General features: G+C 39.2%; 1 protein-coding gene across 2 annotated transcripts in view; it reads left to right on the forward strand.

Annotated features, from left to right (window-relative positions):
• CSMD1 (CUB and Sushi multiple domains 1) overlaps positions 1–27,597 on the forward strand; it is a 1,835,848-nt gene that overhangs the window by 1,300,895 nt on the left and 507,356 nt on the right. The gene's annotated exons all lie outside the window — the stretch shown is intronic.

Below are 27,597 nucleotides of genomic sequence, written 5' to 3' on the forward strand. Positions count from 1 at the left end.
AGCCATCTCATTAATTTGTCTGTCAAAAAAGAAAGGTTTGCTGTAAATCTGCATTAAAAATACAGAGCATGTTGCTAGTTTAGAGGGAATTCCTTTTATTACTTTCTGCATTTACACATGTTTAAAAAATTAGTATGCTCTGTTTCTTTGGTTTCTAGCAAGTTGAATCATAAGACATTGAAATTTAGATAAATGCTGAAGTTTAGATAGTGGAACTTTAGGGAGGAATACTAAAAAAAATGGGTTTGTTTGTTTGGGGATATAGAGGTGTTGAATTGAATTAATGGTAAAGGAATTATATCTATTTCATGGGTGTCCAAATAAAAACAGGTGTTTTATATTATAGGGCTAGAGGTGTCATTGGAGCCGAAAGTATCTGATTGGGGAAACTGAAAAATCCTGAATTATGTTACTTTTGCAATTTGGGAGGCAGAGGAAACTTTTTCCTTGGATGCTTATTTTTTTTAAAGAAAATATATCTAGAAAGAATTAATTCAACTAAATCAGGGGAATGGGTCAGTTAATTTCTATATGTTCTGATTTGGGGGAAACCCCGGATAAGACAAACACGAAATCTGGCACTAACGAGACCTCTTCATATGGACCTTTCATGTTGAGAAGAAGAAACTGCACGATGATAGCTGTTTAGGAGGAGACGTGGGAAGCAGAGTGTGGAATCTACCACGAGATCCCAAGTGAGAGTTGGCACGGTCTGAAACAGAGCAGGCACAGAGGGCGTGCTGAAGGAGCAGTGAGTCCCAGAGGTGTCTTAGCTGTCGTCGGCAAGAGGTGGTGATGGGTGGAATACCAGGAGTGAGGGGGAAGGAAGAGTTGGCAGGTGCTTGTGGTTCTCTAGGCTAACGTGATGCCCGCGTGATGGCCTTGCACTGCAGGGGATGTGAGTGAAGGACAAAGGGAGGAAGCAGCAATGGCATGGAGGGTGGGTGGTGAAGCCCTTACTAGAATGAGCATATGTTCCAGCCTGCCCTGGGGAGTCCTGCTTACATCTGCTCTCCTTGCACAATTATTAATAACGTCCTTCTTTTATTCTGCAAATTGTTCCAGTTTGGAACAATAGATTCCGGGTTCTCCCTACCTTGAGCCAGGGAAAGGACCTCAGAAACCAGTTTTTTATAGGAAAGGATCATGAGTTTGGTTTTAGGTATAATGAGAGTGAGGCACCTGCTGTGTATCCCAGTGGATGTACCTGGTAGAGGTAGTTTGGAATTCACAAGGATGTTGTTCGCTGCTGAAACCTGGGAGGTGCATGGCGGCATGCAGAGAAGCCAAATAGAGTCAGAGAGACTCGTGCTGATGGCATTCTGTTCCTCTTAGGGTCAGTTGAAAAGTGGGCTGGGCCTCCCTTTAATGAATGATAGGGATCTTTGCAACCATAAATGCCATGTAAAGGGTTTGAAAGTAGTAAACTCTTTTGTATGGATGAAGTGGAAGACCCATGGTGTTCCAACAGGGAAAGCAGTGGCTCCAAGTAAATCTTCTAGGAATTTGATTAAAGCCCTTCCAATATTTTCAAAATTCATTTAAATCCAGATTACATATGGATAATCATAAATATTTTCCTATGTGAAAGATATACCTGTATATCTGAGTTTATCTTTCTTTCCTGCACATATTAGAATAATTGAAATCTCTGTGTAAATAAAGGTAGCTTAAGGTTCCTATTGTCTAAGCCCTTTACCTCACAGAGAGGAAGCTGAGATCCAGAGAAGGTGCACTTCTCTAACATTGCACAGCCTTTTTTCTCCTACTGCAGGATAAAAGCATGTTTTATTTTCATTGCACTGTGATAGCACTTCATTAGCTTTCCTCCTCCTAGAAGAAGAGATATTTCTTTTTGTACCTATCTATTCCATTATCACTTTGATGAGTACCAGAGGGAATGAAATAATACGTTATTCAGTGTGTCAACAGGATGTTTTTGGCTGTGGGTAACAGAAGAGCTGATTAAAAGCCAGAAGGTTTTAGGGAAATATGGTTCACGTAACAAAAGGGCAGAGGCAGGGAGATTCTAGGCTTAACTCAGGAGCCCAGGTGTTTACAATGTTTTCTGCTCCGCCATCCAGAGCAGTGACGATGTCCCCCCTCAGGTCATAAGATGCTAAGACATAGTCAGTTCAGTGAGGAAAGGAGACGTGTCTTTCTTAGAAAGGGGAGAAATTTTCTAGAATGTCCCTAGCAGACTTCTCTTCAGGTGCAATTGAATCAAAAGCTGGTGGTCAAGCTCTGAGGAAGCCTAAGGAAAGAACCATCTGGAAGCCAGAAGAAAGGGCTGATGAATCTGGGTACATGCAGACAAGTAAACTATCGAGAAGGAGATTTCGGTTATCATCAGATTCATCTTTTGCTTATAATCTTTCAAATCCCATTGTTTTGCTGTTTTACCAGACACCAGTGGGCTGAAATTGGTTAAAACTCATAAAGTGTGTTCTTTGCCATTTTGAAGTTGAGTTTTAAACTTGGCCAAACTGCAGAGTGGCAAATAAAATAATGAATTTATGCAGTCTGGGTTTGTACATTTCTCTCATCTTACAAGTTTCAGTTTTCTCTCTCATCTTTGTGTATATTTACATAGATTTTTGTAAAGATTTTGTATAAATTTTGTTGATTCTTAACACTCAACAATTAACAAGTTAAGTTGCATGAGGCTTGTGTTATACTGCTTCAGAAAATTCTTGGCCTTTCTTCATTTATTCTGATGAAATGTTCATAGAAGAAATGAGGCATTCCAGGTTGATACACTCACACACACCGATACTCTTGCTGGAGCGCCACTTAGACACCTGAAGGCATCTCAATTAAGCAGAATTACCATCCAAATTAAGCAGCAGTCATTGCCATTAAGTATAATTAGGCTTAATTTGATTCCTTGGGAGACATTCCAAATAAGGGGGTTTCCCGATGAAGCGCGTGGTGATGAGGGTACATTGCATATTGAGCAGAAGAGGAAAGAAGAATTATATAAAGGGGTCCAGACAGTGACTCCTTCTGGAAGCATGGACAGAGAGTTCCAGATACGAAGGGTCAGTACTCCTCAATTTGTATGTTTGGTGTGCTTTGTAAACTTTAGAGAAGTAAGATGGAATAGCAAACTAAAATCAATTTCCAAAGTCAATTAGAGATTAGTTAATAAACTCCTCTTTTGTTGAAAGATAACCGCTCATGATGATTTATGCTCTTTCCTGGTCTTATTTATGCTTTGACTATTCTATAACCAAGTGATGTATGTCAGTTTATGCCAACTGTTAACATAATATTACTCCTTGACAATAATTACTAGGAAGCTCAGAGTGTCTCTTAGTAATGCATATTACAACTTAAAATATTGTAGAATGTCAAGTTAAAGGGAATACTAGATGTTGATTTATATATTAATTAGCACACATTATACTAATATATATTATTATCATAATATGTATTATATATAATATGGAGGTTATATTAGGAGAACCTGCTGAGTAAGCAGAAAGAGTAAAAAAAAATGACAGTTCCTCAAGAAGATTCAATTTAGTGTAGATGCCTGTTTCTAAACTCTCAAGTTATAATTGGTCTTACATGCCAGTTAGTACAGAGTCAATAAAAATTAATACAGTAATAAGATACTTATTAATATATTTCATTGTAAACACATTCAGCAGCTCATCTTTTCTCAGATAAAACTCTGAGGAGTCCTGTGATCAAATTCCTAAGAAAGTAATATTATGGTTGGTAGGCTACAGATTATGCAAATTATAGGCAAAGGCTCACAAAAGTTCATCCCTGGGGTTTTCACTGAAAACTAATATTAAACATATCATGGAAGACAGCTTTCCCTAGAATCTTTTTATATGTGGATATATAGGTATACGTGTGTGTGTATATATACATATATATTTTTTTCAAATACTTTCTGTGATGACATAATTTCAGTATCTAATTTTAATCTGAGCTCCTCAGAGGATATTTTCTTTGGTGTTAAACCGAGGATTTAAATGATTTAAAGCATTTGAACTCTGTCTTAGTTCATCCAGGTTGCTATAACAAAATAGCACAAACTGGGTGGTTTATAAACAACAAAAATTTATTGCCCACAGTTCTGGAGACTGGAGGTGTGACATCAGTGTGCCAGCATGGTTGGTTCTGGCAAGGACCCTCTTCCTGGTTGCAGACCACCGACTTCTCACTGTGTCCTCACCTGGCAGAAGGGGCGAGGGAGCTGTCCAGGGCCCTTTTTATAAGGGCACAATCCCATTTAAGAGGGCTCAGCCCTTGTAACCTAACTACTTCCCGAAGGCCTCACTTCCCAAGACCGCCACATTGGTCATTGAATTTTCAATATATGAATTTGAGGGGACACAACCATTCAGACTATAGCAAAGTTTTAAGTAAATAAATGCTCAAAAATTCATAAAATTGTTTTGCTAGGCAAGCGAATATCATCAACTAGATAACCCTCATAAACATCTTCATATGGGTTTTAAAAGATCCCATTGTACATTACATGTGGGAGAAGTTGTAAAGTTAGTTTGAGATAGATTCAGTCAATGAATACTCAGAAGCACATGTAATTCTTATCGCCACACCCTGCCTGTCCACTTTTCTAAAACGTCACCAGGGTTCTCCCCACACTCGTTTGATGCTTGCACATTGAACTGGCATGTGTGTATCCCGGGCCCTCCACTGGGGAAATGTGCACATTACGTACATACGGTGTGTCTTGAGAACAGGAGAGTCATGGAAGTGGGGTAACCCAACTCCATGGAGGGAAATCAAGGTCATTTTGTAGGAGAAGGCACTGAGTGTGAGGAAGTTTTTCACGAAGAAGGACAAGTTGTATGAGCTCATGAAGGGAAAGAGACTGAGGGAATGAGAGGGAAGTGACAGCAGGTGGCTATTTCCAGAATGAGACAGGAAACAGGAAAGTTTTATGCTAGTGGCAAAGGATGTCCACATAGGATTCTGAGGACAGGAATGACATTCCAATGTGTCTTAGAGCCTTCTGCCAGTAGTCATGTGGACAGACCTGAAAGCCACACAATTGGAAGCAAGAAATAGCTAGGCTTTACTATAATTATGAAGATGATATGACCCTAATTCAGGGCAATGGCATCAGGTATGGAGAGAAGAAAATGGATTTGAGAAACTTAAGGGGTGGATCATTAGGCAGAGCAATGTGTGCATTTCCTTTACGTCTTATATTTAGTGAACAACTCTTACTATCTAAAAGAATCAGGAATATTCCTTTATATTTAGTGTTTGTCAGAAAATCCAACTGTTTGTCAGTCTCCTTTCTGGGGAAGAGCATTACCTTATTTTATTATCCAGTGGATTTTTTACGTAATTTGAAGTAACAAATTCATACTGATATAGAAAAGGCTGTCACCTGCATTCAAATTATTTTAGAGTTAAGGTAAAACTAAATTTATGTATAATTGTTTAAGATTTTTAAAATGGAATTTGAATACATATAGTTCAATAGTTTTTATTTACTCCTTAGAGGACTCACAGATTGGAGGGCAGGCAGAAATTACACACATGCTTACGGGCTATAACACTTACGAAGCATCCTCATCATTTCCATCACGGACATTTTTCCAGCCCGGAAGTGATGATGGGGTCGATTTCTCTGCCCATTCACTTCTCTTCTGTGTCACTGAATGCCACTGGAGGAAGGCGGGTTCCCTTCCAGCTTCCTTTCACGGCACATTAACATTGCTCCCGCAGTTCTTCTTGGCCATCACCGTTAATCTTAGGTTACTGATTCATTATTTTGTCCTTGTCAACTCTCCAATCTATACGTCTCTCCACGCCAGCCCTTTTATTGTCAATGTTGTCTATATTATCACTCTTTGATATTTGCAACTTTTTTCATGAAGTGAGTTTGGCTCTTGTGACTGTTTCCTTCTCAAGTCTGTAATCACCCTTCTCAATATCCTTTCTTTTCTGTCACATGGGCACCTGCATTCTCTTCTTTCTGCTGAATTTATTTTCTCCTAACAGTCCAATTCTTGACTTCTTAAACCAAATTTACTTATTTTTATCATCTCTTGGTACTCCAAAATAAAAGAAAATAGAAAACAAGGTCCATGCTTTTGATTTGCATTTTTAAGCCATTGCATGAATTGCACACACACACATGTGTATGTGTATATATCCATCCACTCACATGATGGAGACAACATTTTTATAAGATAATCTGTCAGTACTGTGCCGAGTACAGTAAAGAGGGAGAGAATGGCTGCGGAGATGAAGACAGAGGAGCCAGCACCGTGGACTCAGTGTGCGGACACGAGCATCTCAGCTGGCTCAGTGCTTACTTATAGAGATGCAGAAGGTGAAATACGCCGGTGACACTGCTGTGAGAAAAGTCCGCAGGATTGACTGTGCTTTTTTTTTTTTGTAATAAAAGTAGCTTAAAAAGAGGAGCTTCAATAATTGTACGTTCAGAATATGCCCAAAAGAGTGAATCTTAGTCCTCATCCCAGAAAAGTGGACAAGATTTTTTTGTATGTTTATATTTTGCTTTCTATGAGGGCGGGGAGGGTGTAGTTTATAATAAAGGGAGACAGAAAGTACCATTTTCCTTGATGCTCTGAAGATGCCGTCCTTCATTCTTCCTGTCTCCAGTTAGCTGTGCAGGTCTTAGAAGTGGTCACCTTTTCTTACCTACTCACTCTCTGCCTTTAAACACTTTTCCTTCGGCATTTTTTCTTCTTTTACTGCTTTTCTTATTTAAATACATTAGTAATTATATGACTAGCAAAAACAAAAGTTATTCATTCAGCAAATTTTTGAGCCACCCATTCTTTCAGATAATTGAGAGAGCAATGACAGAGCGGCTGAAATCTTTGCTTGTGTGGTGATCCCACTTAGGAGGGAGAGAGACAAAACTACCCCAACTCAATGAAACGTATTCCAGTGGTGACCAGTAATCTCAGGTCAATGAAACAAGATCAAGAAATAATTAATTGAGAACATTTAAATGTTTATAAACTAAAGGAAAAAAATTTAAATTCTGTGGAAACCCTGCCACCCACAGGTAATCACTATTTTTGTTTTAATCTATGGTCTCCTGTTCTTATGTACACAGATCCTGGTAGAGCAAAGTGAGGTCACACTCTAAATTCTTTTATGTCACTCTGTTAAGGGACAAAAGGAAAAGGATTCATGAGTAAAGTAGCAGAAACTGTGCTTTGTTTTACTGCCTATAATTGTAAAAAGATTCCCTCTACACTTCAAGCATTTCAACTCAAGGCAGGAGAAATGGTCAGATCCCCGCAAAATAGAGGGGAAAATTCCCAAAGCCATAATAGATTCGTGTGACCAATCCATGACTTGCTCAGAGTCAAAATTAAACATTGTATCTTATTTTTTTTTTAATTTTTGATTTGTTTTTTGTTTTTGGTAAGAGAGATTGTCCCTAAGCTAACATCTATTGCCAATCTTCCTCTTTTTGTTTGAGGAAGATTGTTGCTGAGCTAACATCTATGCCAATCATCCTCTATTTTGTATGTGGGATGCCACCACAGCATGGCTTGATGCACAGTGTGTAAGTCCACGCCCAAGATGTGAACCTGTGAACCCAGGCCTGCTGATGTGGAGCATGCCAACTTAACCACTATGCCACCAGGCTGGCCCCCCATTCGTTTCTTTCTTTCTTTTTGAGATTGGCACCTGGGCTAACAACTGTTGCCAATCTTTTTTATTTTTTTGGCTTTATCTCCCCAACCCCCCCCCCCCCCCCCGTACACAGTTGTACATCTCAGTTGCATGTCCCTCTAGTTGTGGGATGTGGGATGCCGCCTCAATGTGGCTTGACGAGCCGTGCCATGTCCACGCCCAGGATCCGAAACACTGGGCCACCACAGTGGAGCACGTGAACTTAACCACTCGGCCATGGAGCCGGCCCCTGTTTATTTCTTAAAGGTACAAAACATAATGGTGCATCTTAGGAGTCTAAGAATGAATGAAGTAAGTTATTTGGATTCTCTTTTGCAAGCAAACCTATGTCTGCATCTTTGGTTTCCAGTCTCTTGCATGGTAGATGGCACCTAGTGAGGGCCAATAAGTGACACTAAATAAATGGCTGTAATAATGAACAAGCATGTATTGTTTTATGTTTCTGGGGAGGCAGAGAAAGTAGTGCCATAATTGTTTTTTTGGGTTTTTTCTTAATGTGTAGAGCTATCTCGAAGCCACTGATCCCACAAATCAACATATTATTTGAGTCCTAAAAATGGCAAGTATATTGTCCTAATATGTTTCCAGATAAACCAAACATTATTTTCTTAGAAACATTCATCTCTGTAATGCAGAAAGTGCATTTGTCACTATGAAGCTAGATTGTGGTTAATATTTTGCAAGCAGTTGGCTTCCCCATGTTGCAATGCTTTCATTGGCTGTTCTGTATTTTCAACAGTGCCTGTTACCCACTGGTTCCCACCACTATGCAGACTTAGACAGAATATATTCCAAAGGTCTGGATACTGACATCTGCTTGTCTTCACAACCCCCTAAGTGATGCTTTGACGTGTGTTTGAAAGACTGTGTTAATGACCTGGTAATTGTTTCTATGGGCTTGCACTGAAGTGTGAAGTGTGCAGACAGCTGTCAGCAGTGGAGGAGGGCCCTGGCAGTGGAGGGAAGAAGGGAGCCACACCAATTTTTACTCCTCTGGCGATCTCTCTGGTCAGTACCGATCATTTGTACCTGAAACTGAATAAACCTCCTAGGCAGCAGAAGTGGAATGTTAAACCATACCTTTCTTTCAAAGATGCTAACAATGGAGAAATGCAATTATTATTATTTTCATTAAGAGCAGAATATCTAGTACCCTCTTCACTGTTTTTGTGGCTTCCTTGAAGTCAATGGAGGGATTTTGAATTTTTCTATTTGTAATATGAATTTTTTGTAGTTGTTGAGAAAAAGGCTTGTATTTCCTTTGACACATTTTGCTAAAGGACTGAACCAATTATATCATCTCAGAGGATCACTTCTAAATTTGAACGTGATGAGCAAAAGTGCTCTTAATTAAATATTTCAGGTTTGTAGGGTTCATTTAGGACATTTATGATTCCGAATGTTTCCAATGTCTGGTGCTTTTGGGTATTGTGAGGATTCTTAGGAAAGCCAGTGTATACATGGAATAAAATAGATTTTAGAATTTCTAAAACATAACCCTGTTAGCTACATTCCTATCTTACTTGATTTGTCCTTGGTCACATTGAAGTCACTAGTTTTAACATTCTCCCATTTAACATTGGGAAAACATGATCCATTCAAGTATTTACTTTTTGGAGGCAGTTTTAATATCACATTTGACTGACTTGCAGAGCCCTATACAGACACAGAATGATTAAAATGCTCAAGTCTATATATTTTGTGGAAAAATGTCTGGGACCAAGTTATGTGTCTTACAATTATACACACACACACACACATGCATATGTATACAGATAATTAAATGAATAGAAAATGCAGAGAAAATTCAAATTATGATTGGCACATATTTGGAGAAAAACCACATTCGAATTAAAAGTTATCAGAAGCAAATGTGTATATACATACATATATATTTTAAATTTATATGTAAAACAAGTTTATCCTGATGTTGGATTAAAGAAAATGAGCTACAATTATGTAAAATGTTGAGGGAAGCAAGCCTTTCGTAAGCTCTTTGAGATGTGGAATTTTCAAAATGGAGCTCATGTGCATAACCTAAGCTCTCCTGTTTCCAGCCACCTGCCCTGAAGCGTTTCCCACCCCTCTGCTGTGTTCCCGCCCAGCCTTTGCTCATGATTTCCTAAAGCTTGCGCGGTGTTTCCTTCTCCAAGGGCCCCGCTGTCTTCCCCGCTGACAGCTCTCCACATGGGCTCCATCAGCTTCACCCTCCCTGCAAATTGCTTTTCCACCACATTCCTCCGCTTCCTCATAGTACTTCTGATAACGCCCAGGAGTTCTGGGTTCTGCCCCCTCCCCCCTTCATCGCTCCATCTCCCCACTTGTTAGGTTACTGCTAAAGTGTTTTCCCCTGAATATATCACAACTATTGGTTGGCATCCTGCTTTTCCGGCTGCTCATGTGGGACTTTCAGTCTTCCTGCATCGGGCTTTCTCGACCTATTGCTCAGATCACTTCTGCTCCTTTTGGAGATTCGCTTGCCGCCCCCCCCCCCGGCCCCCCCCCCAGTATTTTCCATCTGCAGAAGTTCTGAAGCTGTTGGCATTCCAGTTAACATAACCAGGTTAAGATAACAACTCTAACCAACTCAAGGAAACCCAGGTGCCTCTATCTGTTGGCTGTTTCTATTGACTGGTCAGTTAGTTTGTTGACTGACTGAAATGTTGAGGTTGATACAGGAATCATAGGCTCAGGGTTTCCTCATGGCTTGACCTGTGGGGCTACCTAGTCCTGTCTATTTCAGATTCTATGTCCTTCCCTCCTTTCTGACCTCTCTTCACCTCAATACTGGATTCCACAGGGGCCAGCTCCCTGCCCTTCCAGCTCCGGCCTCTCGCATACTCCAGGGCAGTCTGCTCTGGCTGCCATCTTCCTCAGATCCAGTGTGTGTATAGCATGCATTTACCCAGGTGCTGTTAGTGTTCTTGTACCCTGGTCTAACTTTGTATGGAACTAGTCCAAATGGTTTTCAAGATGTTTCCTACCACTTTCAATATGTACCTTTCTTCTTCTTTTTTTTTGATGTATAACTTAAGCATCTTTATTTTAGAATACAAGTGCCAGAGACTGCTATGGCAGAACTGAAATGAAAAGTGAAATTTATTACAATAACATTCAACAATCACAAAATCAAAATATTAAGTTGTACATCTAATGCTTGTTTATTTGAAGATATATCATCTATCTCTACAGAATTTTTAATTAAGATATAATTGACAAATTAAAATTGTGTATATTTAAAGCATAAAATGTGATGTTTTAAGATATATGTGCATCTATCTATCTATCTATCTATATTATACACACATTGTGAAATGATTACCACAGTCAAGCTACTTAAGACATCCATCACCTCACATAGTTACATTTTTTTTGGTGAGAACTGTTAAGTTCTATTCTCATAACAACTTTCAAGTGTACAATACAGTACTGTTAACTGTGGCCATCATGCTGTAATTTCCATTTCCAGAACGAATTTATCCTGCATAGCTGGAAGTTTGTGCCCTTAACCAACATTTCCCCTTTTCTTCTATCCTATGTACTTTTCTTCTCATCACTTTTCTTTTCATTGTTCTTATATAATAAAATATAATGCTCATTTCTCCCTCAAATTGCTGTTCTAAGAATACTTCTTGTCTGTCCACTATTTTTCTATGTTTCATCTATTATATAAAAAGCGCTGGTCTAGAAGTAAATGAGATTTAGAGGCAAAGAACTCATAACCATAAGAACACACACATACGCATACTACCATTCTGAATTATGAATGCTTACTTAAATTTATTCTGGAAAAATAAAATAAAACATAGAGAAAATAAATGTCACCCATAATTCAATCATTTAATGTAAAAACAAATCAAGTTCTACTCCCTGACCCTCTACATGGGAATCCGCCTCTCTGTGACTACACAAACACAGGCATCATGCATGCACACCTCTGTGTGTGTGTGTGTGTGTGTGTGTGTGTGTGTATACGGTCATATACCAGATAACGATGTTTTGGCCAATGATGGACTGCATGTACAATGGAGGTCCCATAATGTTGTAATCAATCTGAAAAATTCCTGTCACCTAGTGATGTCAGAGCCATCGTAACGTGATAGAGCAACACTTTACTCACTTGTTTGTGGTGATGCTTGTGTAAATGAACCTACTGTGCTGCCAGTCACATAAAAGTGTAGCACATACAATTACATACGGTGCATAATACTGGATGATGATAATAAATGACTAATGGTAATAAATGACTAAAAATAAATAAATGACCATAACTAATGATAATAAATGACTATAAAAAGATACCATACTTTCTGTCATTATTTTAGAGTATACTTTTTCTACTTATAAAAAAATGTTCACCGTAAAGGAGTGTGCCATGTTACCTTGGCAGCAGACTCATACATCTCATGTTTACTGCATCTCTTTATGTATTATTTTTATTGTGGTAACATTGGTTTATAACATTGTATAAATTCAAGATATGCATCATTATATTTCTATTTCTGTGCTGACTACATCATGTTCAACACCCAAAGACTAATTGTCGTCCATCACCATATACATGTGCCGTTTTATCCCTTTTGTCCTGCCCCTCCACACTTACCCTCTGGTAACCAACCACCAGTCTGTTCTCTGTATCTATGTGTTTGTCTGTTGTTGTTGTTTTTATCCTCTACATACGAGTGAAATCATATGGTATTTGGCTTTCTCCATCTGACTTATTTTGCTTAGCATAATGCCCTCAAGGTCCATCCATATTGTCGTGAATGACAAGATTTCATCTTTTTTTATAGCTGGGTAGTGTTCCATTGTGTACATATACCACATCTTCTTTATCCATTCACTGTTGATGAGAACTTAGGTTGTTTCCAGCTCTTGGCTATTGTGAGTAATGCTGCAATGAACATAGCAGTGCATTTATCTTTCCAAATTAGTGTTTTCATTTTCTTTGGATAAATACCCCATAGTGGACTGGTTGGATCATATGGTATTTCTATTCTTAATTTTTTGAGGAATCTCCATACTGTTTTCCACAGTGGTTGCACCAATTTACCTTCTCAACAGCAATGCATAAGTGTTCCCCTTTTTCCACATCCTCTCCAACATTTGTTATCTTGTCATTTTAATAATAGCCATTCTGATGTGTATGAGGTGATATCTCATTGTACTTTTGATTTGCATTTCCCTAATAATTAGTAATGTTGAACATCTTTTCATGTGCCTGTTGAACATCTATATATCTTCTTTGGAAAAATGTTCAGATCCTTTACCCATTTTTTAATTGGGTTGTTTGTTCTTTTGTTTTTTTATTGTTGAGTTGTATGAGTTCTTTATATATTTTTAATATTAACCCCTTATCAGATATATGGGTTGCAAATATCTTCTCCCAAATAATAGATTGTCTTTTCATTTTGTTGATGGTTTTCTTTGCTGTGCAGAAGCTTTTTAGCGTGATGTAGCCCCATTTGTTTGTTTTTTATTTTGTTTCCCTTGCCTTGGGAGACATATTTAAAAAGATACTGCTAAGACCGATGTTGAAAAGTGTACTGCCTGTGTTTTCTTCTAGGAGTTTTATGGTTTCAGGTCTTACATTCAAGTCTTTAATCCATTTTCTTTTCATTTTTATGTATGGTGTAAGATAATGGTCTACTTTCATTTTTTTGCATGGGGCTGTCCAGTTTTCCCAACACCATTTATTGAAGATACATTCTTTTCTCCATTGTATGCTCTTGGCTCTTCTGTTGAAAATTAGCTTTCCATAGATGTGTGGTTTTATTTCTGGGCTTTTGATTCTGTTCCATCGAACTGTGTGTCTGTTTTCTTGCTAGTACCATGCTGTTTTGATTACTATATCTTTGTAGTATATTTTGAAAGCAGGAAGTGTGATACCTCTCGCTCTGTTTTTTTTTCCCCTCTGGATTGCTTTGGCTGTTTGTTCTGAGTCTTTTGTTGTTTTATATACATTTTAGGATTCTTTGTTCTATTTCCATGAAAAATGTCACTGGGACTTTGATAGGGATTGCATTGAATCTGTAGATTGCTTTAGGAATTATGGGCATTTTAACCACATTAACACTTCCAATCGGTGAGCACAGAATATGTTTCTATTTCTTTATGTCTTCTTTGATTTCTTTCAACAAAGTTTCGTAGTTTTCAGTGTACAGATCATTCACCTCTTTGATTAAATTTATTCCTAAGTATTTTATTCTTTTTTGTTACAATTATAAATGGGATTGTATTTTTGATTTCTCTGTCTGCTATTTCATTGGTAATGTATAGAAATGCAACTGATTTATGTATGTTGATTTTATACCCTGAAACTTTGCTGTATTTGTTTATAATTTCTAGTAGTTTTTTGTTGAATTTTTCAGGGTTTTCTATATATAAAATCATGTCATCTGCATATAGTTACATTTTTACTTCTTCCTTTCCAATTTATATCCATTTTATTTCTTTTTCTTGCCTAATTGCTCTGGCTAGGACTTCCAATAATATGTTAACTACGAGTGGCGAAAGTGGGCATTCTTGTCTAGTTCTTGTTCTTAGAGGGACAGCTTTCAATTTTTCACTGTAGAGAATGATGTTAGCTGTGGGTTTACTGCAACTCTTAATTACATCATTTTCTCCTGTGCTTGATTTAATCTCATATTGTTTTGTTCATCATGGCCCCTAAACATGCAAAATCCACTACTAATATTGCCAGTAAGAGGTCATGTCATGTGTTTGAACTGGAAATGAAAGTAAAAGTGATTAAGGACTGTAACAGTGGAAAATCGGCAATGGTTATTGCTTGCCAGTCAGGCATGTCCCATTCCACCACAGCTGCGATCTTGAAGAACAAGAACAAAGTGGCAGAAGCTGTTAAAAGATCTGCTTCATAGAAGGCAATGAGAATAAGAAAAATTCAAGAAGCACCGTTAGACCTGGAAAAACTTCTAATGACCTGGATTGAAGACAAGACACAGAAGCATATCTCTCTCAGCACCATGATGATCACGGCCAAAGCAAAAGGTTTGTTTGCACTGTTGAAAGAAGAGGTTAGACCCAACCAAAACGTTGAGTTTACTTCTAGCACTGGGTGCTTTAAACTATCAAGAATCATTATTCATTACATCATGTGAAAGTGAGTGATGAGTCTGTGAGCGCTGACGTGAAGGCAGCTGGAGAATTTCTGGAAACTCTAGGTAAGTTGATTATGGAGGAAAATTGCTTACCAGAGCAAATATTCAATATGGAGGAAACCTCCCTATTCTGGAAATGGATACCTGAATGGACTTCCATCCAAAAGGAGCCCAAGTTAATGCCAGGTTTTAAGGCTTTTAAGGACAGGTTAACCATCTTGCTTGGAAGCAATGTTGTAGGCTACAAATTAAAACCCTTTGTAATCTGGAACAGTGAGAACCGCAGGGCCTTCAAGAATATCAATAAGCACCCACTGCCCGTGTACCACAGGAGCAATGAGACGTCATGGATGACCCAGCTCCTCTTCCAAGATGACTTCCTGAATTGCTATGCCTGCAAAATAGAGAAATACTGTTTGGAGAATGACATACCTTTCAAGGTTTTGCTTTTGTTGATAATGCTCTCAGACAGCCTCCTTTTATTGGTGATCTTCACCCTAATATCAAATCAGTATTTTTACTGATTTGGGAGTATTTTTACCTCCCAACACCCCCTCTTTGATCCAACCAACGGATCAAGGAGTTATAGCAGCTTTTTAGACCCACAACCTGAGGAGGACCTTTGCCCAGGCTATTGCTGCAACTGAGGAGGACACTGAGAAGACACTGCTGCAATTCTGAAAGGATTACAGAATCTGTGACTGCATCAAAAACCTTGCTTAGGCTTGGGGTGATGTCACCATGGAATGTATGAATAGCATCTAGAAGAAGATGCTCAAGAGGTTCGTCCATGATTTCAACGGATTTGCTAAGGATGAGGAGGTATCCAAAATCAACAATGCTGTGGTTAAGGTGGCAAACAACTCTAACCTGGATGTGGATGAGGCTGACACTGAGGAGCTCCTAGAGGTGGTTCCTGAGAAATTGACTAATGAGGAATTGGAACTGGAACAGGAATGCATAGCTGAAGAAGAGGCAACAGAAAAGGAAACCGCAGGAGAAGAAAAAGAAGAACCCTTAAGAAAATTCATAGTGAAGCGTTTAGCAGGAGTTTTTCCAGACCTCAACAAGCTTCTTAAAAAGTTTGAAAACATGGACCCCAACACCAAAAGGTTTTCATTAATAGAGAGGAATGTCCATGGTGCATTATCGGCTTACAAGCAAATCTATGATGAAAAAGAGACACAAACCAAGCAAACCACCATGGACATATTTTTGAAAAGAGTGACACCTCCTCAAGAAGAGCCTCAGCCAGGCAGGTCCTTCAGGAGGCATTCCAGAAGAAGGCATTGTTGTCATAGGAGATGACAGCTCCATGTGTGTTAGGACTGCTGGAGACCTTCCAGGGGGAATAGATGTGGAGGGTGAAGACAGTGATATTGATGATCCTGACCTTATGTAGACCTAGGAAATGTGTGTTTGTGTCTTGATTTTTAACAAGAAAGTTTAAAAACTAAAAAAAAGAAAATTAAACCGAAAAAAGCTTCTAGAATAAGGATATAAAGATTTTTGTACAGCTGTACAACGTGTTTATGTTTTAAGCTAAGTGTTATTATGAAAGAGTCAGAAAGTTTTAAAAATTGAAAAGTTTGTAAAGTAAAACATTTACAATAAGCTAAGGTTAATTTATGATTAAAGAAAGGAGAACACTTTTTTATAAGTTTGGTGTAGCTTAAGTGGACGGCGCGGATAAGGTCTGCAGTAGGGTACAGTGACGTCCTACAAATTCATGTTCACTCACCCCTCTCTCCCTGACTCACCCAGAGCCACTTCCTGTCCTACAGGCTCCATTCATGGTAAGTGCCCTATACAAGTGCACCATTCTTTATCTTTTGTACCATATCTTAATTGTACCTTTTCTATGTTTAGCTACACAGGTACTTACCATTGTGTTACAGTTGTCTACAGTATTCGGTACAGTAACATGCTGTACAGGTTTGTAGCCCAGACGCAACAGGCTATATCTATACCTTAGGTGTGTAGTAGGCTATAGCATCTAAGTTTGTGTAAGTACACAACAACATTCACGCAATGATGAAGTCCTCTAAAGATGCCTTTCTCAGAATGTATCCCCATCATTAAGCAATGCACGACTATAACGGGAACACAATATATTATGAATATTATTCTGCAATTCTTTGCTTATTTTTCACTTAATAAAGCATAAACCTCTCTATATATCCATTTATTTACGTGTCTACTTCTCCAAAATACATTTTAATGTGATGATTTTTATTCGTTTATTGGAATTTCCAAATATCTCAAGGATGGGAGTGGGTAGGGATGTTATAATATAGAAAAATAAATACCAGAAGATATTAGCCAGTATTTTTTGAGAAATTAACATGTTTTAGAGACTGCAAGAAATTGTGTTTATTATTTCACTGGATCCTTAAAGACCCTATGTCATAGGCTCTACTATTATTTTCTCTTAGACATAAGGAAACTGAATCACAAAGAAGTGAAATCTACCTTTTTAACCACTCTCCTGAGTGGCATCAGCTCTAAAGGCGTGGTGAGGGCTCTGGTTAAAGTTAGACTGAGGCTTCTCCTGGCAGATAGGTAGCTGGGGATTTTGAGAACAGGTCTTCCTGTGTTCACTGTGAGTTGAGAAGTGAATAGCGATCTGATGAGAGGGAAGCAGTCTATGATGCTATGGTCCAGTTTTCACATTGGAAGCAGAGATCTGCAACATCTAAATACATGCTGCATATACCCTATTTATTTGCTTATTTGCTCATTGCTTGTTTACAACAAATTTTCATAGTGTGTCTATATATGACCTGTCTAGGGCATGGGATGACCGTGGTCCCCAGGACCGAGCAAGTCTGGCTCTTTACGGAGCTTATTTCTAAATGAAATGCAAGGCAGAAAATAAAGAAGCAAACAGATGACATGATTTCAAGTGGTGATAGGAGCCACGAAAAGAAAAAACAAGTAAATAAACCAATAAAACTCAGTAGAGGGATAGACACTGATTAGGTCAAGGTACTGGATTTTAGGCGTGATGTACAACAAGATCGTGCAGGGCCATCACCTGAGCTGAGTCCTGGGAGATGTGGAGAGGAGGGGTGGGGCGACAGTGTCGGGGGACGGGGATCAGTCTAGGCATTGCCAAGGTCCTGTGGTAGGAACGAGTTGGATGAGGCTGAGGAGCAGCAGGCCAGTGTGTCTGGGAGGGGGTGGGTGAGGGCAGAGGTGGTAGAGTGGCCAGATTTGGGATGTATTCTGGAGGAACAGACTTCAAAAGATGCGCTGATGATTGAATATGGGAAGAAAGAGAATAAAATGTGCCTTGTCTGTTTAGGAATTACGTAACTGGGTGTGTGGTGATGTGTGTTTTATTCTTTCTCAACTTTTACCTAGAACTCTTTTCAATCAAACTTATGGAAAATTATATTGAAAGGTAAGAATGTTAACATTAAAATAACACCAGAAGCACATATATCGACTCTTTATGTCTAGATTTAAGAAATCCACTCATTTCAATTGCTTTCCTTTTTCTTCCAGGAAATCCACTTGTTCATTTATTTATTTATTCACTCTATATTTATTATACTTTGATGAAGTGTCAGCCCCAAGTAGAGCATGGCCTGGCTCTTACCATCACAGATCACACAGCCTAGAACAGGGGTTGAGATAGCAAAAGGGGCAGGCTTTGTGGACCACGCACAGCCTCTGCCACATTTGCTCTTTGTTTCCTTCCGCAACTCTTAAAAACGTGGAAACCATCCCTACGAAGGCCATAGTGAAGCAGGCACAGGCCAGATTTGGGCCAGCTGCAGACCCCTGGTCTAGAAGGAGAGGAGCACATAGCAGGTACCTGCAGGCAGTGTGCGGTGTGTGGCGGAGGCCTGGAAAAGCACAGAGAGGAGAAGCAGTGTTGATGTCGGGGACACTTCCAAGAGCAGGTGTCTCCCTTGACATGGAGGTTGCAGGATGAGAAGTCTTGGGTATGTGGGCAGGATTCTGTAAGAACAGAGCATCAAGATGCGACACGTGCCAGAACAAACCAGCAGCTTAGTCCCTGTGATCACACAGGCTGATGCTGTGGTGAGGGGAGGGACTTGGGATGGCCAGCTCGGGCCAGACCATACAGTGTGGGCCTGCCCTCCTGACAAGGGTGGCCTTTATTCCTAAGAGTTAAGAACTATTGGAGAATGTTAAGCATGGAAATAACTCAATCAGCCTTGCATGTTAGAAACATTTTTGTACAAACCTTGAGGAGAGTGATGGGAACAGGCGGTGTGATGGGGGTGGTGAAAACAGCCCTGCTTAGCCTGTCCCTGGAGGGCTTGAAGTGACTTCCAGTCTTCAGGGAACGTGGCGTGATGCTGTTATACGACGGCTCTCAGGATGGTGACATGCCCATCATTGCAGACATCACCATGCAACAGTGACTTGCAGTGCTCCTTAATGCTTGCTCTGCACATCTGTTTGTTTGAACCAGCGTATTGGCCTATGCTTTCAGATGGTTGCCCTTCTGCTCAAGGCAGAGAAACTCGTTTTCTTTCTTTTCCTTAGTTTTTACTTTTTTAAAAAACTTTTCCAAATAGGCCAAAGTCTTCTCACAAATTTCTATTATAAGAGGTGCTAACAAGATATGGTACGTGGCATATAGTATTTGTAACAGTGGTTTTCCATGTTTAAAAAAAGAATGACTTTTTACCAAACTTTCTATTACAAAAACTAGTAAAGGTTTTGCTTACTTTTCTTGAACTTAATCTTTTTCTTTTCATAAATTTTAAACACCTACAAGAAAACATAATACACTTTTGTTAAATAACTGGTTTAAGACAAAATACAATTTTTTTCATAGAAGTAGGCTCAGCAGATTCGATTTAAATAAAAGTAGTAAATATATTTAAATTAATATGATTTATAAATTCAAGTTTATTAATAATGTGAAATAGTAAATGTACTGTGTAAATAGTAAAGCAATATGAATAAAAAAAGAGCCTAAAGCACAATTTTATACAAGATTTTGAAAAAAGTATTTTCTTGTTGTGTGATGTGATCAGGCACAAGTATATGCCCAGCACTTGAAAAATATTATGCACAGCTGTTGGCCTCTTGATTTACCTAATAAATCTATATACGCATAAGAAGTAGGATTTTTAAAACTACAAACACAAAGTCAAGTGTACATCTTTAATGTGAAAGTTGCACTTTTTTTTTGCTGCACAAATACCATGTTCTCAATTTAAAACTGAGCTGCGCACACATGAATTTCATTTTCTACTGAAAGGAGAGTTTCTCTCTTTGTTCCCGATGCTTGTAAAACAAGCAGCAGCTTGCTCACACATGTGAGAAGTTAAAAGTTGTGGCAGAGTGGCCCCCGCTCTCTTAGGCATGGCAAGATATTCCTCTTTCTCAGACACCAAGAACTGGTCCAGGGGTCGATTGGCAATGCCATCAGACCACAGCTCACAACGTCGTTCCTCCTCCTGCGAAGTCAAGTTTTCCAGCTGAACCGAACATTCAGAGAAAGGGCCCCTCACCCAGCGGTTCACTTCTGAGAGCGGGAGGGAGATACTGTTCAGTTGTGGTCTGCTGTTCTATCCAACATGTTTGGCATCATTCCTCATCCTACACCCAGACAGCCCTGGAAACATTAGAGAATTTTCTTTTGCAACATAGTTTTTCCAATGTAACAATTTCCTTTTAAATTTAATAATGTTTTCACTTGGAGTCAAATTCTTTCCTCCAGGGGGCTGCACAAACCTGTTCAATTGGTCCATGCCATGAAAAGGTGCTATTAATGCTCGTTCTTGCAGCTTTTTTTCATCTTCAAGAATGTTCTTTGTCAAGGTTTCCATAAAGTCTTTACACATTCTTAAATTTGTCTATATTATGTAAAGCTAATCATTTTTCATAGCATTGTCCAAAAGCTTTCCACAACAGTACCTTACTGTGAAGAAAACAATGTGTTGTGACATTAGGATTTCTTTTCTTTTTAACAAGAGAAGCAAAATCTTTTACGAGGTCAACGATTGTTGGGTACCGTCTGCATAGACGCTTTCTATGCACGCTTTCTAAACACGGTTTCTCTAAGACTGATGCTCTGTTTCCAGATATGAAGACAAACCATTGAATACTTCTTAGCCTTTGCTTATTTAAAGCACCTATTTATATTACAGCAGAAAAAATTTTCTTGAATTTTACCACCATTTTCATTTGTCAGTGAGATCTGTTGACTATTAACTTGATGGGGAAGCTGTATTTCTCGTTTATTATAGAAGTGCTCCTCAGCATCATGGCCCCCATCATCAGTGTGTAGACTGATTGTACCGTTTGAGAATAGAACCCTTCCAGTTTCTCACCTTGCATCTTACCCTAGAATCCCACTATATCCTCGCTATAATTATCATGTTGCATTATTAAGCTTTCACCAGCTGTTTGACTTTGCCTTTTCTGGTCAATAAGCTCTGCTGCTAAATAACTTGCTTCCTGAGCCTGTTTGCCAATGTGACTTTTTTGTTTTTCAACAAAAGCTTTACTCTATTTGAGATTCCAGTAGCCATTTAAAGTAATCAACAGCATTACCTGTCAAATGGCTGTGATTTGCGGTCAAGTGTTTTCAATTTTACAGAAGACAGTGCTGCGTTTTCAAGTTGTTTGCCACTTACAAGTCACAGTGAATAGGACAACCTGGATTCCCCATGTAAAACCCAAGAGAAGTAGCTTTCACTGTAAAGACAAAACTCTTTTGTATCCTGGGTTGCATTAGTGCAGCGAAATCGAAAGATTGTAAATCTTTATCACTAACCTTATCAGAATTGTCTGTAGGCCTAGCAAACTCTTCTATTTCACGCCTCATCTTTAGAAATCATCACATTGGGCCATTGGATATGCGTGGATGACACAAGCAGTAAGAAAATAAAAAACACAGGGGCACCATACATAACTAAATGAGCAGATTGTGAAAATATAAAAACTTCGCTGCGCCATTTACTTATCAACCTACACAATCCACACATTACCACACATATAGCAACAGCAAAGGGCAGTTGGCTGGTGCATAAAAACTCCTGCTTTAAAGTGAAAACTTTGTTTTAAAATTTTATTGCAAAGTACAACTTATTTACTTATGTGAGCCATTTGGCAACATGTTAAGGGAAGTTTGAGGAGGTAATTCAGGAAGGAAGGCAACACCATCAGTTTGGCTCTCGCCATTTATCAACAGCCTCCCCAGTCTTGTGTCAGAAAAGCAAGAATAGACTCAACCAGATGAAGAAGATCCTACTATGCACTGATCTGGGCTGCTTCCAGTCAACTGACAAAATTACCCACGGGGTTCTCAACCATTGTCCATCGCCACCAGCGTTAGCACTGTGTGCCAAGTAAAGTTCAAAACGCAATGCTCATTTATCTTTTAATCACAGTCTCTCTTTAATCACATAACCACCTCCTGTGGATGCCAGTTTAAGAAATCCAGGTATTGTATACACTGATAATTCAAAGGAATTAAGAGAGAATAAAACAGGAAGATGCAGATTTGACAGCTATTTAAGAGGTGAAGTTAATAGGATGTTGCTGACGAGAGTAAGGGAGAGGGATCATTTCTTTGAAAACATCTTGGACCATGTGTCTCTGAGTGACTTTGTTAAAAAGTAAGAATTAGATGCTCTGAAATGTATTTGTGCTCTAGCAGACATTATAGGTTTCTCACGGCCCCCTGCCTGTTTTCCCCGTGGGACAGCGCTCCACTTTGGCGACCATAAAATAGAACTCCCGCTCCTCCCTCTGGAACTAGGACTTGCCAGCCACAGATTTCAGAATTCTGCTAGTCTTTTATTTCCCAAGCTACTGGGCCCTTCAAAAAGAAATGAAAGTCCTTATTCATAAGTGAACAAGGGCTTAAATGAGGAAGTTTGGGGACGATCTTGGCTTGCTTACTGGAGTTGAAATTTCTTGAGGCATTTCCAATTAGAACTGGAATACAATTTCCAAGAAAAGCAAGTGTACACTAGAGAAAGCTCAGTAGAGAATGCTGTATGGTTCTAGTGTACGCCAGTAAGTTGAATATGAATTGCAACACTCTGCGAGGACCAGCCCGGGAACCCAGCCACAGCTGACTGTTGAGTCTATGAAAAAATTAATTCCAGCTTTCTAGGGGCCAATTTACAGTCACATATTGGATGACAAACCATGAAAATCTGAGAATATCTGTATTTTAATCAGAAAAGAAGCTTATCTAATAAGCAAAGTGTTTGAGTCAAATGTATGAGATTATAACTTATTGAGCTGATAAATTAAGCCAGTATGTCTATCTATCTAGGTATCTATCTATCTATCAATCATCTATCGTATCGCTATCATTTTATATAACTTTCCATTGCTGGACAAGTTAAGTTGTTTTGAAAATTAAGGAAGATAGCTATATAGTCTATTCTGCCAGAAGAATTTAAATATTATATTGTTAAATGTGAGACTAACCCATTTTGATTTATAAATTCATGAGAATATTTTCTTTCTGATAAAAATGGCTGGTTATGTTTCACAGATATTTCTTTGTACAAGAATATATTAAGTATTAGAACAAAACTAGCGTTTTATTTAGTAGAGTATAGAATTCTAGGGACAAAGGGACCCTGGAAAGACTATGTCCCTTATTAACGTAAGTAGCATATGCATAAATGCGAACACATATCTACATACATAGACACACATATATGGATGCACACACACGATAGTTTCCCTCCTACTCTGTGTTGGGCCTGGGCCATTCACTGTAACAGCTTGTCAGTAATAAGTGAGAGAGAAGATCACTAGGGTTTGTCCTGTGTTCAGGTCATGGACGAAGATCATTTTCACAGAGTAGTGTATTTTAGAATTAGCTTTATACTGCCCTGATAAATTTCTGTAAGGGACAAAAAGAAAAAAGTGAGGAAGGATCAAGTTGATCTGAGAAAGGAGAGAAGTAAGATATTTTAAATACTTTCAGATTAAACATAAATCAGTATTGATTCACAGAAGCAACCATATTTATATTTTACTAGCTAGCGTTGTAGGGCTTCTTGGACTCAAACATTCTGGCCATCCCCTTCCTGCAATTGTTTCTTTCTCTTTAGAAAAAAAATCTAAAAGTTGGCTGTATTCTCTGTCCCAAGACCCTCTCCTCATCTCTCTGAGTCCTGTCCAAGCAAGCTTTTTCCCTCACCCACCATCAAAATAGCCCTAGACAGGTCTGCAATGGCTACCATGTTGTCAAAGCAGATGGTCTATTCTGTCCTCTGCCTTGACCTGTCACTAGCTTTTGACACAGCTGATCACACCCCCTCTTGGGAACACTTCCTTCATTGCCCGCTTGGACACCACTTCTTAATTCTCCTCCTGTCTTCCTCTTCTTGCCTCCTCCCTTCTCCAATGCCACTTTGTGTCCGTCATCTATAAATACTGAAGTTGTAGGCGTCCTCTCAGTCTTCTCTTTTTCTCCATCTGTACTCGCTCCAGTCCTGTAGCTTGAAATACTGTAACCCATATGCTGAGCTCTTCCAAAATTTTCTCTAGTCAGATGTCTCCTCTGCACTCTAGACACACTTATGTCTGATGTCTACGTGGCCTCTCCATTTATATGTCCAATAGACATTGCAAACCTAACATGCCAAAAAACGAACTCTGGATTTTCTCTCCAAAATCTGTTTTACCATCTTCTTCTTCTTAGAAAATAGCAATTCCTTTCTTACACTGGCTTAGGATAAAATGCTTTATAGTCATTTTTTTCTTTTTTTGAGGAAGATTAGCCCTGAGCTAACATCTGCTGCCAATCTTCCTCTTTCTGCTGAGGAAGACTGGCCCTGAGGTAACACCCGTGCCCATCTTCCTCTACTTTATATGTGGGACACCTACCACAGCATGGCTTGACAGCAGTGCCATGTCTGCACCCGGGATCTGAACTGGCGAACCCCAGGCCACCGAAGTGGAACATGTAAACTTAACCAATTCACCACCAGGCCGGCCCCTATAGTTGTTTTTAACTCTTCTCTTTCTCTCATACCTGACACCCATCAGCAAACTACCCATCGTGTCCGATATCCATCCATTCCACCATTTCTGCTGTTAATCACAACAGAGGTCTCAGGGACCGTCATGTCGTGCTCAGATCACTGTAATTCTCTCCTCCCTGGCTTCCGTGCTTCTGTTCTGGCCCTGGTTCAGTCCATTCTCTGCACAGAAACTAGAGTGATTCTTTTAAAAGTCAGTTTATGTCAGTCCTCTGCTCAAGACCCTCCAATGGCCTGCCGTGTCACTCAGTACAAAATCGTAAGTCCTAACGATGTTCTTCAAGGCCCTGTGTAAACCATGCCCCGTGTCTCCTGACTCACATTCTGCCGTCCTCCCACCTTGCACGCTGCTCCAGCCTACTAGTCTCCTTGTAGTTTCCCAAATACATCAAGCATGCTTCTGTTTCACAGCTTTCGCTTTCGCTCTTCTCTCTGAAGTGATCTCTTAGATATGTGCAGGCTTGCTTGCCATGCCCTACAGATCTCTGTGCAGCCCTGTTTGCTCATTACAAACACGTTCCTTCCTTCTACACTATTACCCTGATCAGTGTTTCTCCCTGGAACCTGCCATCATCGCAGAAACATGCAGTCGTTGACTGGGTTATGGCCTCTGCCCCTGCGCTAGAAGATACTTAAGGGCAAGGACTGTGTCTGTTTTCTTCACTATTGTGTAGCCAATCCTAGGGCTGTACTGGAACTTAGCAGATGCCCAAAAGTATTTGTGGAATGAAATCATGATTGAAGGCTTATCTTCAGTTTTGAGGGAAAAAATGAAATAACATAATGAAGAACTTATGTGACTGACAGTTCACTTAGTATAGCGTCTTCCAGCTCCATCCATGTTGCAAATGGCAGGATTTCCTGCTCTATTAAGGCTGATTTGTTTGTATCAATAGACCACATGTTCTTTATCCATTCATCTGTTGATGGACCTCTGGGTTGTTTCCACACCTTGGCTATTGTAAATAATGCAAGATTCCTCCTACATGAGGCATCTAAATAGTTACAGGTACAGAAGTAGACAATAGAATGGTGGTCACCATGGTTTGGAGAGTTCTTGTTCAATGGGTATAAAATTACAGTTATGCAAAATGAGCGAGTTTCAGAGATCTGCTTTACAACATTGCGCCTGTAGTTAACAATAAGATATTGGACATTTAAAAATATAAGAAGATAGATCTCATGTTAAGTTTTCTTAATACGAGAAAAGAGGACACAAGGAAACTCATGGAAGTGATGGATATGTTTACTACCTTGATTGTGGTGATGGTGACATGAGTGTATACATATGACCAAACTCACTAATTGTACATTAATTATGTGCAGTTTGTTGCATACCTTAGTAAAACTGGAGAAAAAATAAAATTAAAAAATAAAGAACTTAGGACAGTATTTGAAAAACGTTAGTTGATTACTAAGGTGTAAATATCGATACTGAGGTCAATCAGAACGCTTAGGATTGAAATGTTTCCTAATAATACAACTTTAAAGGAATTTCTGTAAGAGATAAAAGAATCTGTGGTATTTTTTAAAGGATGTGGGGCAAAGTGAAATAAATACTACATGCACACATGTGCAGAAGTAAATGATTAGGAACAAATTTCAACTTTAAAAAATGGTGTTAAACTGTATCTGAAAATAAAGCTTTATTTTTTAAGGCAATTCAGTGTATGGCACCAGTGTGATGCAAAAACCCCAGATATTTATAAGAAAACTGTTAGTACCTCATTGAATTGACTCGTTTTGCTGTGTTGCCAAATGAAGATTGCTTTTACTGTATGTAAGTTGAATCATGAGATAGTTAAAATACAATTTAATAAGCCCAAAACATTGGAGTAGGACATTTTTTTTTCAAGATTAAACTGTCATGTTGCACTCAATTCAGCTTAATTTCCAAGTGTGAAAACTCTGACTATGGCAAACAAGTTTACGAACAACTCAAACCAGAGAAAAGTCCACTTGCGGGAAAATGCCGAGCTGCATGCTACAGCACACACCACAGGGCCAACACTGTTTGCTTCAGATGTGTGTTTAAGAAAGATTCAGAGATGCTTTCTCAGTCTAGGACAAGGCATGAGAGACAGACCAGTGGCCATTTTTGCAGGACACGAGTGTGTGAATTAAAGGAGATTGTTTTCTAAGTGCACATGTTTGAGGAAAATTATCCTATGGATTCCCATAGTAGTTTCATACACCTTGAGTTTTCCATAATCTTCTGTAGGGATTTTCTCCCCTTTTCTTTTTTCTTTTTTGGTAATAAAGAAATGGCCAGAGATTCTTATTTTCAGAGTGTTTTCTATCTTTAGTTTTAACTGTCACCAGCCCACACTTATTTGGTTCTAAGAGTGTGACAGTGTCACCCAGTGGTCAGCTGAGGTGGAAAGAGTGGTTTTGGAGATTTGGAGCTGGGTAGGGCTCTGTCTGAATTCAGCTCCTGAGCAAGCGGTGACCCCTCAAAGAGAGGCTTCTCTCGGCTTGGATAAAATGAGGGTCTTTGGAGCTGGCATTCATATGTGAATATGTGTAGCTCTCCTGCTGTGTGCTCAGTGCTGTTCCAGGCACTGGAAATAAAGATTTGGACACGTACACACAAAACATATCCACTGTGATCATAATTTATAATCCAGTGGATGAAGATGCAAACCTGGAAACAAATAACATACACATTTGTCGAGAAGGTAAAACCAGGGATAGAGAAAAACCTCGGGGCGGGGTGGGGGGAGCAGTGCTACTTCATCTTAGTTACTAGTCCAGGAGGTCCTCTCTGAGAAAGTGAGCTGAAGATTAATTAT

The sequence above is a fragment of the Equus asinus genome, chromosome 27, assembly GCF_041296235.1.
Source record: "Equus asinus isolate D_3611 breed Donkey chromosome 27, EquAss-T2T_v2, whole genome shotgun sequence".
NCBI lineage: Eukaryota > Metazoa > Chordata > Mammalia > Perissodactyla > Equidae > Equus > Equus asinus.